This window comes from Myodes glareolus, chromosome 21 (genome assembly GCF_982192425.1).
Source record: "Myodes glareolus chromosome 21, mMyoGla1.1, whole genome shotgun sequence".
In the NCBI taxonomy this organism is placed as follows: Eukaryota; Metazoa; Chordata; class Mammalia; order Rodentia; family Cricetidae; genus Myodes; species Myodes glareolus.
Window position 1 is genome coordinate 32,257,259 of NC_142046.1, and position 16,977 is coordinate 32,274,235.

At 37.7% G+C, this 16,977-nt stretch overlaps 1 protein-coding gene across 20 annotated transcripts in view; it reads left to right on the forward strand.

Moving 5' to 3' along the window:
* The window catches only part of Mbd5 (methyl-CpG binding domain protein 5), a 348,936-nt gene that overhangs the window by 241,659 nt on the left and 90,300 nt on the right, over positions 1–16,977 (forward strand). Inside the window, exon 6 of one of the 20 annotated variants that reach the window (XM_085681159.2) lies at positions 14,152–14,212. The exons of the other annotated variants lie outside the window; for them this stretch is intronic. The gene's annotated coding sequence lies outside the window, so the exon portion shown is untranslated. The remainder of the gene's footprint in view (positions 1–14,151; positions 14,213–16,977) is intronic. 20 annotated transcript variants of the gene reach the window in all.

Sequence of the window (16,977 nt, forward strand, 5' to 3'; positions counted from 1 at the left end):
AGTGTTAACAACCAATGAGATAGCAGCAGTAATTAAAAATATCCCAACTAGGGACTGTGAAAAGATGACTCAGTGGTTAGGAGCACTGATTTCTCTTTCAGAATACCCAGTTTTGATTCTTAGCAGCCACATGGAAGCAAACAACTCCAGTTCTAGGGGATTCGGTGCCCTCTTTGGGTCTCCTTGGGCACTGCATGTCCATGGTACACAGACATGACATACATGCAGACATCATACTCAATTCACTTAAAATAGAAATAAAATCTTTTTTAAAAAAGGAAAAAAATTCACAACTAAGAGTCCCAGGGCCAGTACAGAATTCTACCAGGCATTCAAAGAAAATTTAACACCAAGATTCTTTAAATTATTCTATATAATAAACAAGGAAGGAACAATCCCATTTTTTCATACAAAGCCAATATAACATTGATGTCAAAACCAGCCAAAGGTCCAACTAAAGAAAGAAAACATTAGACCAATCTCTGATTAACATAGTTGCAAGAATTCTCACTGAAATAATTATAAGCTGAACTTAAGAGCACATAAAAAAATGATAAAGTCAGCTTCATCCCAGAAATAGAGGGATGGTTCAACCTGTATTAAACAATAAATTTTATCTATCAAATAAACAGACTCAAGGAGAGAAAGCACCCTAATGTCTCATTAGATGCAGAAAATACCTTTGAACAAAATCCCTTCAGAACAAAATATAGTGTAATCAAATACATGTGACATGAAAGAAGAATTGGTGCCACCTGGGGAGGTAACAGACAAGTAGGACAGGATGCTTAGAGGTGTGGATGTCATGTTGGATGATACGTCCTCTATCTCCAGTGGAACCTCTCCTATCTTCCATAATTTTGTTTCTCCCGCTATAAAAAGCCCTGCCATCGCTGACTGCTTTAAATGTTTTCTTTGTCATTGGTTTTAAGCAATTGATTATGATGTGCCCCATGATATTTTTTCCAGGGCCTCTTATACTTGAGACTCATTGTTTCTTTTCATTCATTTTCTTGACAAACTACTTATCTCTGTCTTCCCCTTCTTTATGGATTCCATTTATACACATAGTAGGCCACTTGAATTGTCCCATGGATGAAAGATCATTTATTCTTTTTTTACTTGTATTGCTTTTTATTTTATTTTTGTTTTGCTTGTTTAATTTACTTTCTCTTGTTGAGTCTTCAAGTACACCAACTACAGTATTTAATTATTTATTAATTCATTCTAGTGTATCATTCATCTCTAGAAGTTCAGTTTGGATGTTTCTAAAATTACCTTGCATATCTATTTACTTATAAACATATAAAATACAGTTATAATATCTATTAAGGATTTTAAATCTATAACATTTACTAGTTTTGCATCAATTGTATGTAGTTTTTTGAAGTAAAATTTTATTGAGTTAATTATAGATTTGTGTAAAACAGAAGTAATATAGAGGAATCTTACGAATAGACTATTAAGTTTCTCTTGATGTCAACATCCTCTGGAACTCTAGTAAAAGAACACAGCTAGAACAAAGCAGGTCTCATTCCATTTTATTGTTACGAACAATATGAAAAGACTGTCTGCATGTTTGTATATGTGTATGTCTTTGTATCTGTGCATGTGACTCTGTGTGTGTGTGTGTGTGTGTGTGTGTGTGTGTGTGTAGATATGTAGCTTATGTATGTGGTGGCCAGAAGTGAACATAGAAGTCTCTCACTAAACCATTGAACTCTGGGGATCCATCTGTCTGTGCGTGCAATGCTTGCCTACAGCACTAGGGTGATAAGTGTGACTCACAGGGCCCAACTGTTTGCGTGAATGATGGGGTTGGGGACTGGAACTCAGATTGTCATGCTTACACGGTAGGCATGTTACCAACCGACCCATATCCACAGCTCTTGATCCAGTTACTCTGATGACTCTATTGTTCAACAATAAGAAAATAATTAACATGGACATTTTAACATCAGAATGTACATTTTTGTTATATATAGTTTTATTTTAAATGTTCATAACAAGCCTTTCTCTTTATTTTGTGAGGTTAATACTAACTTGGTACGGAGAATTTTCCCACAGATTCTCTATCATATTTATGTGAAGTACATTAAGGATGTCATGAATTTCCATAGAAAGATAAAACTTATACAGTGGTGAAATAGCTGATAAAACCATAGCTGAAACTGTACAATTTTAACTCTTTTCCCCTTTAATTAAATATAGATTTCTTTTTTCATACAATATAATCTGAATGCAGCTTCCCCTCCCTCTACTCTTCCCAGTTCATCCCCTCCTCCCTTCCTATCCAGGACCACTACCTTTATGTCTCTCATTAGAAAAGAACAGACTTCTAGGAGATAACAACAAAACATAAAATATAATAAGATAAAACAAAAATCTTCATATCAAAGTTGAGTGAGACAAGCCAACAGAAAAATACAAGCGTCCTAAGATAAGGCACAAAAATCCGAAATCCACTCATTCACATTCAGGAGCTCCATAAAATACTAAACTGAAAGCTATATATTCAGAAGACATGATGAACAGCCATGTTAGACCGTATTTGCTACTCAAGTCTCTAAGTTCATATGAGCTTTTCTAGTTCTTTTAGCAGACTGTGTTCTCCTGGTGGCCTCTGTTCCCTCTGTCTACTGAACTCCTGTCTCTTCCATAGATAGGGATATAATGGGGTCAACTCATGTAGAACTGTGTATTCCAAAGTTCTCTCTTTCTCTCTACATAATGTTGGCTGTAGGTCTCTGTTAATTGTTTCCATCTCCTACAGGAGGAAGCTTCTCTGATAATGGACCAAGCTAGGCACCTATCTATGAGTGTAGCAAAATAGCATTATGTGTCATTTTATTCTTACTTTTTTTTAGATCAGTAGTATTTGGTTTTACTCTAGATCTTGGGCTTTCTACTTGTTGGTTTTTGGTCATTAAGCCGTGTCTGTGGGCCTTAAATCAGATACCGTTGGTTACTCCTAAAAGTTTGTGCCACCATTGCCCTAGCATATTTCATAGGCAGGACAGATTGTAAATGAAAGATTCTATGTTGGTTGGTGTTTACATTACCCTTTTGCAGAGTACCTTTCCTTTTCCATGTCAAAGACTCTGGAACATGCCGGTGAAGGTGCCAGCTAAACCTCTCCATGTTCAATAAGTTGTGTGGGTGTTGTCTTCAGAAATGGGACAGTATTATCAATGTGTGGAGACAAACTATTATTGTCTTGGTAAATCTGGTTTGTTTGGGGGGTTTCCATAGGACCCTTTTGGCTGAAAACTCAATTACCAACTCCACGTTCAACAGAGGGCTAATGTCTAAAATATTAAAAAAAAAAACTCAAGAAACTTTGTATCAAAAACCCAAATAACCCTAATTTATAATGGGGTACAGATCTAAACAGAAAATTCTCAAATAGAGAAAACTCAAATGACTGAGAAACAAAGAAGTATTCTACATCCTTAGCCATCAGGGAAATGAAGATCAAAACTACTTTGAGAATTCATCTTACACATGTCAGAATGTCTAAGATCAATACAAGAGACAGTTCATGCTGGGAAGGATGTAGAGCAAGGGGAACACATTGCTGGTGGGAGGTCAAACTTGTACAGCCCCTCTGGAAATCAATGTAGTGGTTCTTCAGGAAGATGGGAATTGATCTACCTCGAGATGCAGCTATACTACTCTTGGGCATGTACCCAAAGGACACTTCTTTTTACCTCAAGGACACTTACTCAACCATGTTCACTGCTGCTCTCATTCATAATAGCCAGAAATTGGAAACAACCAGACCCAGAAGAATAAATATGGTTTATATTTACTTATATCTGAATATTAGCCATTAAATAAATGATAACCAGCCTACAATCCATAGACTAAGAAAGATTAGACATAGAGGAAAGGACTAGGGGAGACACTTGGATTTCTCTGGGAGAGAGAAATAGAATAGATTTGATGGGAAAACTGGAGCAGGGAGGGGGACATGGGTAGGAAGACCAGATAAAAACGGGGCGGGAGGGATTGAGAAAGGGAATGAGTAGAGAAATAGGTAGAATTAAAGGGCATTTGAGGGGCAGCATGGGAACTTAGTGCAATGGAAATTTTGTATAATATATGAAGGCTATGCTAATGAAGTTTCCAAATAATGGAGACAGAATCCCAACTTGCTGTCTTTTGTCACCAAATGAAGCTTCCAGTACCAGGACTCAGTTTCATCCAACTTTAGCTCTTTATTATGTAGCAGTAGACTCATGGTACTGTTAAATTTACACTAGTGTTAAAAAACAACCTACCACTAAAAAACAATCTTTGTCATGTATTTACTTTTTTGTGTAGGTATGTGGATACGTATGTGTCAGAGCATGTGTGTGACCATAAGGGCAATTTGCAAGAGGGGATTCTCTCCCCACTGTCAGATCATCAGGTTTGGAGACAAGAGCCTCTACCCACTAAGTCTTCTCCCCTGGCCCCTCATATTTTATTTTATTGTCTGAAAGTGACACTGCCAAAGTGTTTATACTTAAAAAATAAAAATTAACATTTAAGGTTTATATTGGAATGTTTATTTTTAAAGCATCAGAATTGGAGATCTGGGGAGACAGAGTTCAGTCAGTAAAGTCCCTGCCACTCAAACCTTGGAACTTGAGTTCAGATCCCAGGACCCGCATGAACAGTTGAGTTTGGAAGTACACACTTGTAATCCCAGCAACAAGAAGACAGAAATCACTGGGACTTGTCAGCCAGTCTAGATGGATCAGTGAACCCCAGTGGAAGAGTGATTGAAAAAGCTAGCCAACACCAACCTCTGATCTACACACACACACACACACACACACACACACACATACGCACACACACATGCACGCACATACATTCACATACATATAATACACATACACACACAAACACACATACACACACAGAGTGGGGAGAGGTAAAAAGAAAATAATTATAAACTTTTCTTTGGAGTTACCACTTTGGAGTTTTCTTTGGAGTTTGCTGGGTCTTGATATAGATTGATTCCCAATTTTCTGAGAAACCATTATGATTTCCAAAGTGGCTATACAAGTTTGCACTCCCACCAGCAGTGGAGGGGTGTTCCTCTTACTCCACATCTTCTCCATTATAAGATGTCAGCAGTGTTTTTCATCTTAGTCATTCTGATAAGTGTAAGTATCTCAGAGGCGTTTTGATTTACATTTCCCTGATGGCTAAGAATGTTGAACAATTCTTTAAGTGTATTTCAATCATTTGAGATTTTTCACTTGAGGATTCTCTGTTTAGATCTGAACACCATTTTTTAATTTATTTTATTTTTACGTACTAATCCCAGTTCCGCCTCCCTCCTGCTCCCCCCTCCACCTTCCCCTTACCTTACCCACAATCTGCTCCTCAGAGAGGGTAAGACCTCCCATGGGGAGTCAATGAACTCTGTCACCTAACCATATTGAAAAAGGACCAAGGCCCTCCCCCTCGTGTCTAGCCTAAGCAAGGTTTCTTTTCATAGGAAATGGGCTCCAAAATGCCAGATTATTCATTAGGGATTGCTCCTGGTCCCACTGCTAGTGGCCCCACAAACTGTCCAAGCCATGCACTGTCACCTGCTTTCAGGGGGTCTAGATCAGTCTTATGCAGGTTACCTTGTTATCTGTCCAGAGCCAGTAGCTCCCACTAGTTTGGGTCAGCTTTTTCTGTGGGTTTCCTGATCATGGTCTGGACCCCTTTGCTCATGTTACCAATCTTCCCAGGACTCCAGGAGCTCTTTGCAGTGGCCGGTTCCACAACAACCACTCTGCATCTGCTTCCATCAGTTATTAGATGAAGGTTCTGAACCTCATTTTTAATTGTATTATTCGGTATTTTGATGTCTAGTTTCTTGAGTTCTTTATCTATTTTAGAGATCAGCCCTCTGTCAGATGTGGGGTTGGTGAAGGTATTTTCCCATTCTGTAGGCTGGTGTTTTGTCTTATTTGTTATGTCCTTTGTCTTACAGAAACTTCTCGATTTCAGGAGGTCCCATTTATTGAATTTTTGATTTCAGTGTCTGTGCTGCTGGGGTTATATTTAGCAAGTGGTCTCCTGTGCCAATGTGTTCAAGGCTACTTCCCACTTTCTCTTCTATCATGTTCAGTGTAATGTTGAGGGCTTTGATCCACTTGTACTTGAGTTTTGTGCATGGCAATAGATGTGGATCTATTTGCATTCTTCTACATGTGGACATCCAGTTATGCCACCATCATCTGTTAAAGGTGCTTTTTTTTCTATTGTACAATTTTGATTTTTGTCAAAAATTAGGTGTTAATAGGTGTGTGGACTAATGTCAGGATCTTCAGTTAGATTCTATTGATCCATGTGTCTGTTTTTATGCCAATACCAAGCTGGTTTTATTTATATAGTAGAGCTTGAAGCTTGAAGTCAGGAATGCTAATGACTCTGGAGGTTCCTTTATTGTAAAGGATTGTTTTGGCTATTTTGGATTTTTTTTGTTTTTTCATATGAAGTTGAATATTGTTCGTTTAAGGTCTGTGAAGAATTGTGATAGGATTTTCATGGGGATTGCATTGAATCTGTAGATTACTTTTGGTACGATTGCCATTTTTACTTTGTTGGTCCTACCTATCCAAGAGCATGGGAGATTTTTTTTTCTTGTATCTTCTTCAATTTCTTTCTCAGAGATTTAAAGTTCTTGTCATACATGTTATTCCTTGTTTGGTTAGAGTTACTCCAAGATATTTTATATTATTTGTGGCTATTATAAAGGGTGATATTTCTCTGATTTCTTTTTCAGCCCATTTATTATTTGTTTAGGAGAAACAATGACAACTTGAAATATGTCAGGCAAATGGATAGAACTAGGAAAAAACTTCCTTGGTGAGGTAACTCAGACCCAGGAAGACAAACATGGTGTGTCCTGACTCATAAGTGGATATTAGAGGTAAAGGAAAGGATAGTCAGGCTGCCGTCCACCCCTGAGAAGCTAGGTGACAAGGGGTACCCAAAGACAGACATGTGAGGATGCCCCTGGGAAGGAGAAACAGATAAGATCTCCTGAGTAAATTGCGGCGGGGAAGGGGGCATAAAAGGTAGGGGGAGGAGGTCTGTCGGGGTCCGGTGCTAGCCCGGACTATAAATTATTTCTCTGAGCCAGACCCCAACATAAACTATCTCTCTCTGGACCGGCTTGGAGGTGCGGGAATAAAGACACAACTCACATGGCTTTACCAGGAGGGAGATTCTCCAAGATCCCTCACGTAATCCCAAATTCACACCCTGAAGAACTCCTCTCACTTTATTCTCCAAACAGCTTTTATACCAAAGCATAAACTGACGGGGAAATACACCAGCATTCTGTCTCCTACGTAACCAGGTGAATGGCTTTTAGTCACGTCCACAACTACCTGTGTGCTCTGTATGCTAGCTGTCAGGTAGGTTTGAATTAACATCTCTATCAGGCATCTTCCAAAGTGCAAAGAAAGGAGCAAAACAGCATCCTGACTTTTTGTTAGGTTAGTGACAGCCTGTCTAGAAGGTCACGTGGGGCCTATGACTTGATAGCCTGGCTGCCAGGCCACATAGAAATATGGGCTTACAGAGGTCATGGGGGAACAAGATGATTGAGATAGGGAAGGGACAGAGAGGAAGAGAAAGAAAAGAAATATCTTGATAGAGAGAGCCATTATGGGATTAGGGAGGAAAACTGGTGCTAGGAAAATTCCCAGGAATCCTCAAGGATGACCCCAGCTAAGACTCTAAGCAATAGTGAAGAGGGTGCCTGAACTGTTCTTGCCCTGTAATCAGATTGATGACAACCCTAATTGTCATCATAGAACCTTCATCCAGCAACTGATGGATCCAGATGCAAAGATCCAGTTAGCCACTGGCCCGAACTCATGATGTCCAGTCAAAGAGAGGGTTTATATGAGCAAAGACTAATATAAGCTAATGACTCTGAACTGACAGCTGTGGAACCTTCCATAGGACCAAACGAGGCCCTCTAAATGTGGGTCATGGTTCTGTGGTTTGAACAGTCAGTGGGGTCACTGGCAATGGGACCACACTGGTGCATGACTGGCTTCTTAGAGACCATTCTCTGTAGAAGGATACCTTACTCAGTTTAGATAGAGGGATGGGGTGGGCTTATTCCTACCTCAACTTGATATGCCAGACCTTATTGGCTCCCCATGGGAGGTCTTACCCTTTCTGAGAAGTGGATGTGGAGTGGGTGGGGGTGAGCAGGAGGAGGAGAGGGAAGAGGAACTGTGGTTGGTATGTAAAATGAAAAACGAACTTTTAAAATAAAAAAGAAAATACTCGTTTATTGCTAGGAGCAAATATCTTAATAACTAAGCTTTTGAGCCTCAGGATTATTTTCTTACATTTGGTAAAATATTTTTGTTTGTCTTTTTGTTTTGGGGGTAAAAAGAATTTATATGTTCTGTTGCCTGCTGTTTTTAATAAATGATGTGTATGTCAATATCTGTTCTTGATGCCTTTCTGATAAAAATAATGAATTAATAACCAGTATTACTACTTAACCGTAAACTAAGATTTATATATGTTCCCAGACTTTATCTCATCCCTTTCAAAGACTTTGTCTACATAAGTCAGTAGACACAATTAGAAGCTGATTGGCTGATAGGACTCACCATTGCCCATCCTGAGAATTGCTAAAATAAAAATGTTGAAATATATTCCAGTTGATTTTAATACAAAAGTCACAGTAAAGAGTAAAATCTTTAAACAGTCCCAATAGTTAGAAGTAAAGAAAACTTTTATCTTTTTGTTCTGTATCAATTGCCATAGAAAATTTTCTGTTACATTAGATTGATTTACTTAGAAATAAAATTGCTTGTACCATTTTATTCCCCAGTGTTACTAAAGACTCTGAAGCCAACTTCAGCGTTTTATCCTAAAATTCTTTCCAGATTCCTGGGAGCTTCTTTTTACCGGGTGTTCTTAAAACTTAAATGCAGCTCAATGATGCATTCAGTGTTAATAGCAAGGTCATTGTCTGTTTTCATTCTGTATTGGTGCAAAAATAAATAATTAAGCTTATTAAGGCAAGGCAAAACTTTGAATCATACACTGAAGAATGCCAAATGCATTTGCATAATAAGCATTTTAAAGTCAAAATCTTTCAAAAAGTCTTCAATTTAATGTTCTGTGGTTTTTTTTCTGTAAAAGTATCAGATAAGAGAACAGTGTGGGCAGAATTGGGCCCTCTAACGTATTGAGTCTAAGTTCAAGGAGAGCAGAAACAAAGCAGAAATGTGATAAATGCAACTTAACGTCAAAATCTTCTAAATTTACAAATATACTGAGTAAGGCAGAGAGGGAGAGGTATGAAGCAATTGTGGCAAAAAGTTTACAGTGTCTATATCTTTATGGAATGGTCCTGGTACTATTGTAACTGCTGTTTAAGTTATTTCAAAAGGAAAAGTTTCTTTAAATGTAAGAAAATCAAAATAAAATCAGACAAAGTTTTGAGTTTGGCTGTACAAAAGACAGTGGGCAGGGGAATTTGAGGTGGCTGCCATGGAGCTTTAGACACGAACAAGCCTCAATGACAGCACAGTGACATATGAGGGGTTAGTTGAATTGTTTGGTTTGCTGATGTCTAGTTTCTTGAATTCTTTATAGGTTTTGGAAATTAGTCCTCTATTGGATTTGGAATTTGTGAAAATCTCCTATTCTGTAGGCTGCTGTTTTGTTCTATGGGCATTGTTCTTTGCCTTATTGAAACTTTTCAGTTTCATGAGTTCCCATTTATTAACTTGTTATTAGTGGCCATGCTGTACGTGTTCTGCTCAAGAAGTTGTCCCCTAAGCCTATGCATTCAAGGCTATTCCCCACTTTCTCTATCAGGTCCCACATATCAGGTTTTATGTTGTGGTCTTTCATCCAGTGGGACTTGAGTTTTATACAGGGTAATAAATAAGGATCAATTTGAATTCTTCTATATGCCGACATTGAGTTGGACCATTGCCATTTGTTGAAGATACTTTCTTTGTTCCATTGTATATTTTTGACTGCTTTATCAAGTCAGGTGTCTATAGTTATGTAGATTTGTCTGGGTCTTCAATTCAATTCCATTGATCAATGTATCTGTTTTAGCCAATAATATATGGCTTTTATTACTCTAACTCTGTAGTGCTATTTGAAATCAGGACTGGTGTTACCTCTGGAACTTCTTTTATGGTCAGGATTAGCTATCCTGTATGTTTTATTTTTCCATATGAAGTTGAGTATCCTCATTTCACGGTCTATAAAGAATTGTGTTGAAATTTTTATGTGAATTGCATTGAATCTGTAGATTGCTCTTGGTAAAATTGCCATTACAACTATGTCGATCCTACTGATCCATGAGCATAGGAGATCATTCCTTCTTCTGAACTCTTCTTCAGTTTATTTCTTCAAGGACTTGAAGTTTTTGTCATACAAATCTTTCACTTACTTGTTGTTTACCCCAAGATATTTTATGTATTTGGGGCTATTGTGAAAGGTGTTGTTTACCTGCTTTCTTTCTCAATACGCTTGTCATTTGTATATATAGAAATGCTACTGTTTTTTTTTAATTAATCTTGTATCCAGCTGTTTCAGTGAAGGTGTTTATCAATATCAGCTTTAGGAATTTCCTGGTATCCACTTATGTATAGTATCATATCTTTAAATAACGATACTTTACCATCTTTCTTTTTAGTTTGTATGCTCTTGATCTCCTGCAGTTGTCTTATTGCTCTCACTAGAACTTCAAGAACTATATTGAATAGATACAAAGAGAGTGGACAGTCTTGTCTTGTTTCTGATTTTAGTAGAATCTGTTTTCTTTTGTTGTTTTTTTTTTTTTGAGACAGGGTTTCTCTGTGTAGCTTTGGTGCCTGTCATGAAACTCACTCTGTAGACAAGGCTGGCGTCAAACTCACAAAGATCCACCTGCCTCTGATCCTAAATGCTGGGATTAAAGGCTTGTGCCACCATCACCCAGGTGATTCTAGTAGAATTACTTTGAGTTTCTCTCTGTTTAATTTCATGTCACCTATAGCTTGCTGTAAATTGCCTTTATTATGTTTAGGTGTGTTCTTCATATTCCTCTTGTCTCCAAGACTTTTATCATGAAGTGATGTTGAACTTTGTCAAATGCTTTTTCAGCATTTAATGAGATAACCACGTGGATTTTTTCTTTCTATTTTTTTATATGATAAAGTGTTTATCTAATTTTTTTTTCAATGAAAACTTGGGAATCAGATAGTGAATTAAGAATCTGAAGGATCAGAGAAGCAGCAAAGAAACAACCAGTGACCTCCCCACACCCATTTCCTCAATCCAAAAAGGGCCAAGACTCTCTAAACTCCACCTTATTACTTCCTGCATCTCTCTATCTGTCCCCGGTCCTCCAAAACCTCTATGACTAATAGCTAATAGCTGGTCAGCTAATAGCTAGCTCCACTGCTGATTAAAAGCAAACTTTATTGTCAGTCTAGGTAGCATCAGAATACAATCAAATATGTCACAACAACATGGTGGATTATATTGACCGAATTCATTCGAGGAACCATCTCCACATCTCTGAGATGAAGTCACTTGTCATGGTAAATGATCTTCTAGATGTGTTCTTGAATTCAGTTTGTGTGTGTTTTATTTAATTTTTTGCATCTATATTCATAAGAAAAAAATTGAACTGTAATTCTCTTTCTTTGTTGATTGAATCTGTGTGGTTTGGGTGTCAGGATGACTGGCCTCATAAAATGAATTTAGCATGTTTCTTCTTGTTTCTATTTTGTGAAGTAATTTGAGGAGTATTGGTATTAGGTCTTCTTTGAAAGTCTGGTGGAATTCACTATTAAAATCATCTAACCCTCGGGGTCTTTTTTGTTTGTTTTTTGCTTGGGAGACTTTTAATGACTGCTTCTACCTACTTAGGGTTTCTATGTCTACTTAACTAGTTTATATGATGTTAATTTAACTTTGGTAAGTGTTACCTGTTGAGAAAAATGATCCATTTTTTTTTTAGATTTTCCAATTTTTGAAGTACAGGCTTTTAAATTATAACCTAATGATTCTTTGGGTTTCCTCAATGTCTGTAGATTTGTCTCTGTTTTAGTTTCTGATTTTGTTACATGGATATTCTCTCTATGTCTTTTTGTTAGTATTGATGAGGGTTTGTCTATCTCATTGATTTTCTCAAAAAAAAAACAATTCTTTGTTTCACTGATTCTTTTTATTGTTCTCTTTGTTTCTGTTTTATTTATTTATTCCAGCCCTCAGTTTGATTATTTCCTGTCCTCTACTCCTCTTGGGTATGCTTATTCCTTTTGTTCTGGAACTTTCAGGTGTTCTGTGAAGTTGATAGTATGGAATCTCTCCAATTTTTTTATATAGGCACTTGGTGCTATGAACTGTCCTCTTAGCACTACTTTTATTGTGTTCCATAAGTTTGGGTATGGTGTGTTTTGTGTCCATTGAGTTCAAGAAAGTATTTTGTTCCTTTCTTCGATTTGACAGAGTTTTCTTTGAGGAGAGAGTTGTTCATTTTCCATGTGTTTATAGGCTTTCTGTTGTTTCTGCTGTTGAAATCCAACTTTAATCTGTACTGTTCTGATAGGATGCAGAGGATTATTTAAGTTTCCTTGTATCTTTTAAGACTTGCTTTGTGACCAAGTACGCGCTCAGTTTTGGACAATGTTCCATGATGTACTGAGAAGAAAGTATAATCTTTTTGTGTTCGGGTAAAATGTTCAGTAGATATCTGTTAGGTCCATTTGTTTTATAACATGTTACCTCCAGTATTTCTCTGTTTAGTTTTTGAGTGGGTGACTTGTTCATAGGTAACAATGGGGTATTTAAGACTCCCACTATCAATGTGTGAGGGTCAACATGTGATTTAGTAATATTTCATTTACAAATGTGGGTACCCCTGCCTTTTGTGTGTGAATGTTAAGACTTATAACATCATATTGATGAATTTTTTTCCCTTTGGTGAATAGGATGTTTCCTTTCCCATCTCTTTTGATTAATTTTGGTTTGAATTCAATTTTTTTTAGATATTAGAATGTCTACACCAACTTGCTTCTTAGATCCATTTGCTTGAAATATATTTTTCCAATATTTTATTCTGAATTAATGTCTGTCTTAGATGTGGAAGTCTGTTTCTTGTGTGCAACAGAAGAATGGATCCTGTTTTGTGTCTATTCTAGTCTATGTCTTTTTATTGAGTAGTTGAGTCCAATGATATTGAGAGATATTAATAACCAAGTGTAGATGGAAGTTACAAAATAATCCCACACTAGCTCAGAATTGCATATAATAAAGGGTTATTTATTTCGAGGTAGACTCACAGATCATGGTCCTAGATCACAGTTCTTTGCACAGCCAGGGAACAGGAACCAAACCCAGCAGGCAGAAACAAGAGAGCGAGCATGGCATTTTACCTTAGCAACTATACTATAAAAGACCACGCCCAAGAAGGCTTGTATCTTAAAGGCTATTGGGTGAAGGAGCTCCCACAGCACTGCCCTCTTTTGTTTAAAGAAGAGAGTTCCAAACCAAATACAAAACTATATATACTATGCTAAATGTTTTAATAAACATTCTATCCTAAGGAGTCTAAGTCTTATATTGGAAATGGCTTAGCTAGAGCATAAGAGGAAGGTAACTATAACTATATACTCTTCAACCTCATCGAAGGCCTGAGAAGGGAGATAATATCACTAGTGTCAGCAGGAAGAGCAATCAAGCAGCTTACAAAATGTGCAGTAGATGACAGAGACATCTGGCTACCTGAGCAATCACCCAAAGTCTCATTTGCAATGTTGAAGCAACCAACTTTGACTAAGGCCTAGAGTAACTGACAGAGCATTTTTAGAGACAGGAAAATTTTCAGAACAATCTTACCCTGTCTTGGCAAGGTCTGGCAGTCTTTCTCTTGTATCCTGCTTGTCCAATCCAAACATTGTACCCTTTGTCAGTGGTCAAGGTATAGGCAGTTCCTTACCCAAAGGCCAGTTGCGCCAAGAAGAAAACAAACTCCAAGTAGAGTTTCTTTAGAGTTCAACATTCAGTGCTGTGGGAACTCCTTCAGCCACTAGCCTTTAAGATACCAGCCCACTTGGGCATGGTTTCTTATACCAAGGTAAAGTGCTACACTTGCTCTCTCTTTTCCAGCTGCTGGATTCAGTTCCTGTTCCCTGTTCGTGCAGAGGACTGTGATCTAGGACTGTGATCTGTGAGTCTACCCCCTAAATAAGTAACCCTTTATTATAGGCAATTTTGAACTAGTATGGGATTATTTTATAACTTTTATCTTCATCTGACGCCCATGTGAATCCCAACCCCACACCTACAGGTGTAGTGATGGGACAAGCAGGCCTGCTTTTCGTCCTTCCTGGCTCCCGCACAGCTAGCTTTACATCAGAAATAATTACATGGAAACTGTATTCTTTTAAACACTGCCTGGCCCATTATCTGTAGCCTCTTATTGGCTAACTCTCACATCTTGACTAACCCATTTCTATTAATGTGTGTGGCACCACGAGGTGGTGGCTTACCAGGAAGATTCTAACCTACATCCATCTTGGTCCGGAGTTTCATGGTGCCTGCCTGCCTCTGCTTTCTTTCTCCCACAATTCTGTTCTGTCTTCCCTGCCCACCTATGTTCTGACCTATCAGGCCAAGCAGTTTTCTTTATTAATTAACCAATGAAAGCAACAGATAGATAGAATACCCACCTACATCATTTTCCCTTTTTCTGTTTAAACAAAAAAGGAAGTCTTTAACTTTAACATAGCAAAATTACATATAAAAAACAGTTATAAAGCAAGAATTACAGTTACAATATCTATATATATTTTATCTTTTATTATAACTAAGGAAAACTATAACTAACCATTCTTCAACTCCATCAAAGACTCCAGAAGGATATAACTAAAGAAGAAATAAGCAACTTTCAAAACTCTAGAAATGACAGAGACATCTCACCGTCTGTACAGTCACCCAAAGTTTTTTTGTACCGTTGGGGCATCCATCTTCACCCTACAGGTTCATAGTATCCAGCAGACATTTCTATGAAGCAGGAAAATTCAAAGACAGTTCAATCACTTTTTGCTATGTCCTGCAGAATGTCTCACAGACTCTTTCATAAATCAGGAACCCTGAAAGACCATCTCACCTTTAGGCAAGTTCAGCAGTCCTCTCTCTGCGGATTCTGTGTCCAGTTTATGCAGCAGTCCAGGCAAGAGGAGTTTCTTGCCCAAATGGCTATCAAACTCCATAAGGAGTCTCTTCAATGCCCATCTTCCTCTTGAAGTAGCTGGTGCTGCCAGGAGCAGACGTGTCTCATTGTCATGAAAAGCCCTAAGTTATTAAAACATTAAATGCCATATTCTGTAGTCTTTGAAAGATATGAAGAATGCCTATCCAACTGAAATATATCTCTACATATCTAGAAAATCTAACATGACTACAGGCTTGACCATTATCGATGATTATCCATTAACAACCTATATTTCCTAATTATACATTACATTTTTATATAAACTACACAATCACAATACCTTAATCAAGAGCATAAATACATATACATATAACAAAATTGACCTAAAATCCATACCAATGCAAATTATTCATATCTATATCATATCCCCCTTTAAATGTAAAAGAACATTTATAAACAATATCTGGGAATATGGACGTAGTTATTTCTCTCCAAACTTATTCCCGCTATATAGGGGTGCTTTTAATCAGGTCTTTTATGGTGTATTCTGTGTGAAGTAATTTTTTGAGGGTGTTCACAGCAACCTTTAAGGAGGGCGTGGTCTGTCATACCATATTGGGATAGAAGCAGTCCACAGGGTCTCATCCTCTGTGAAAACAAAAGAAGAATCTCTTTTCCAAAGTATCATATCCTTAGATCCAAATTTTGAAGTCAAGGCATTTTCAAAATATCTGTCTTGGATTAGTTCAGCAGCATTTATGAACAAATATCTTTTAGCAGCTGTTGCTCTTTCCTCAGCATTCAAACAATTCAAAGACAGCATAATAGCATAAAGTATCAAGATTTTCTGTGTATTTTCCATCTTTATGTGGCTTTATTTTAACCTCTATTTCTTTTATTTTTACTTTTACTTTTTGAGACAGGTTTTCTATAGATCTTTGTCCTGGAATAACTCTGTAGACCAGGCTGTCCTTGAACTCACAGAGATCCAACAGTCTCTGCTTCCCCAGTGCTGGGATTAAAGGTGTGTGCTACCACACCTTGAATTCACAGAGATCTGTCTGTCTCTGCCTCCCAGGCATTGGGATTAAAGGCGTGTGCTACCACACCTTGAAATCACAGAGGTCAATTTACCTCTACCCCTTGAAATCACAGTTGTGTCTGTGATTTGTTGCATGTTCTGGAAGTTGTTTGATTGCACTTCCTAATTACTCAGGTAACATTATTTCCCTTCTCAGATCTTCGATGAGGGTTGAAGACTATATAAATGTATTTACTTTCCTCTCATGACTTGGCCAAGTTATTTCTTATACAAGACTTAAGCTAGTTAGAATAGGATATTTGTACTTATTGTATATAATTTCGTAGTAGGCTTAGAACTCTCTTACTTAAACTAAAGGGGGAGGTGCTGCGGGAGCTCCTTCTGCTCCTTCAGCCAATAGCTGCTGAGATACCAGCTCATTGGGGCGTGGTTTCTCTTTCTTTAAAAAATGCAGCAGTTGTCCTCCATTTGCTCTCTGGCTTCCGGCTCTGCTTCTGGCTCCTAGACTTCTTTCCTGATCGCGCAGAGGGGCTGTTGTCCAGGACGATGATCTGTAAGTTTTTTCCCTAGAATAAATAACCATTCTATTAATCATAATTCTAAACTGATGTGGGATTGTTTGTGACTTATGCCTTCATCCCGGCTAGCTTTACCCAAAATAAGTACACGGAAACTGTAATCATTTAAACAATGCCTGGCCCATTGTCTCCAGCCCTTTATTGGCTACCTCACATAT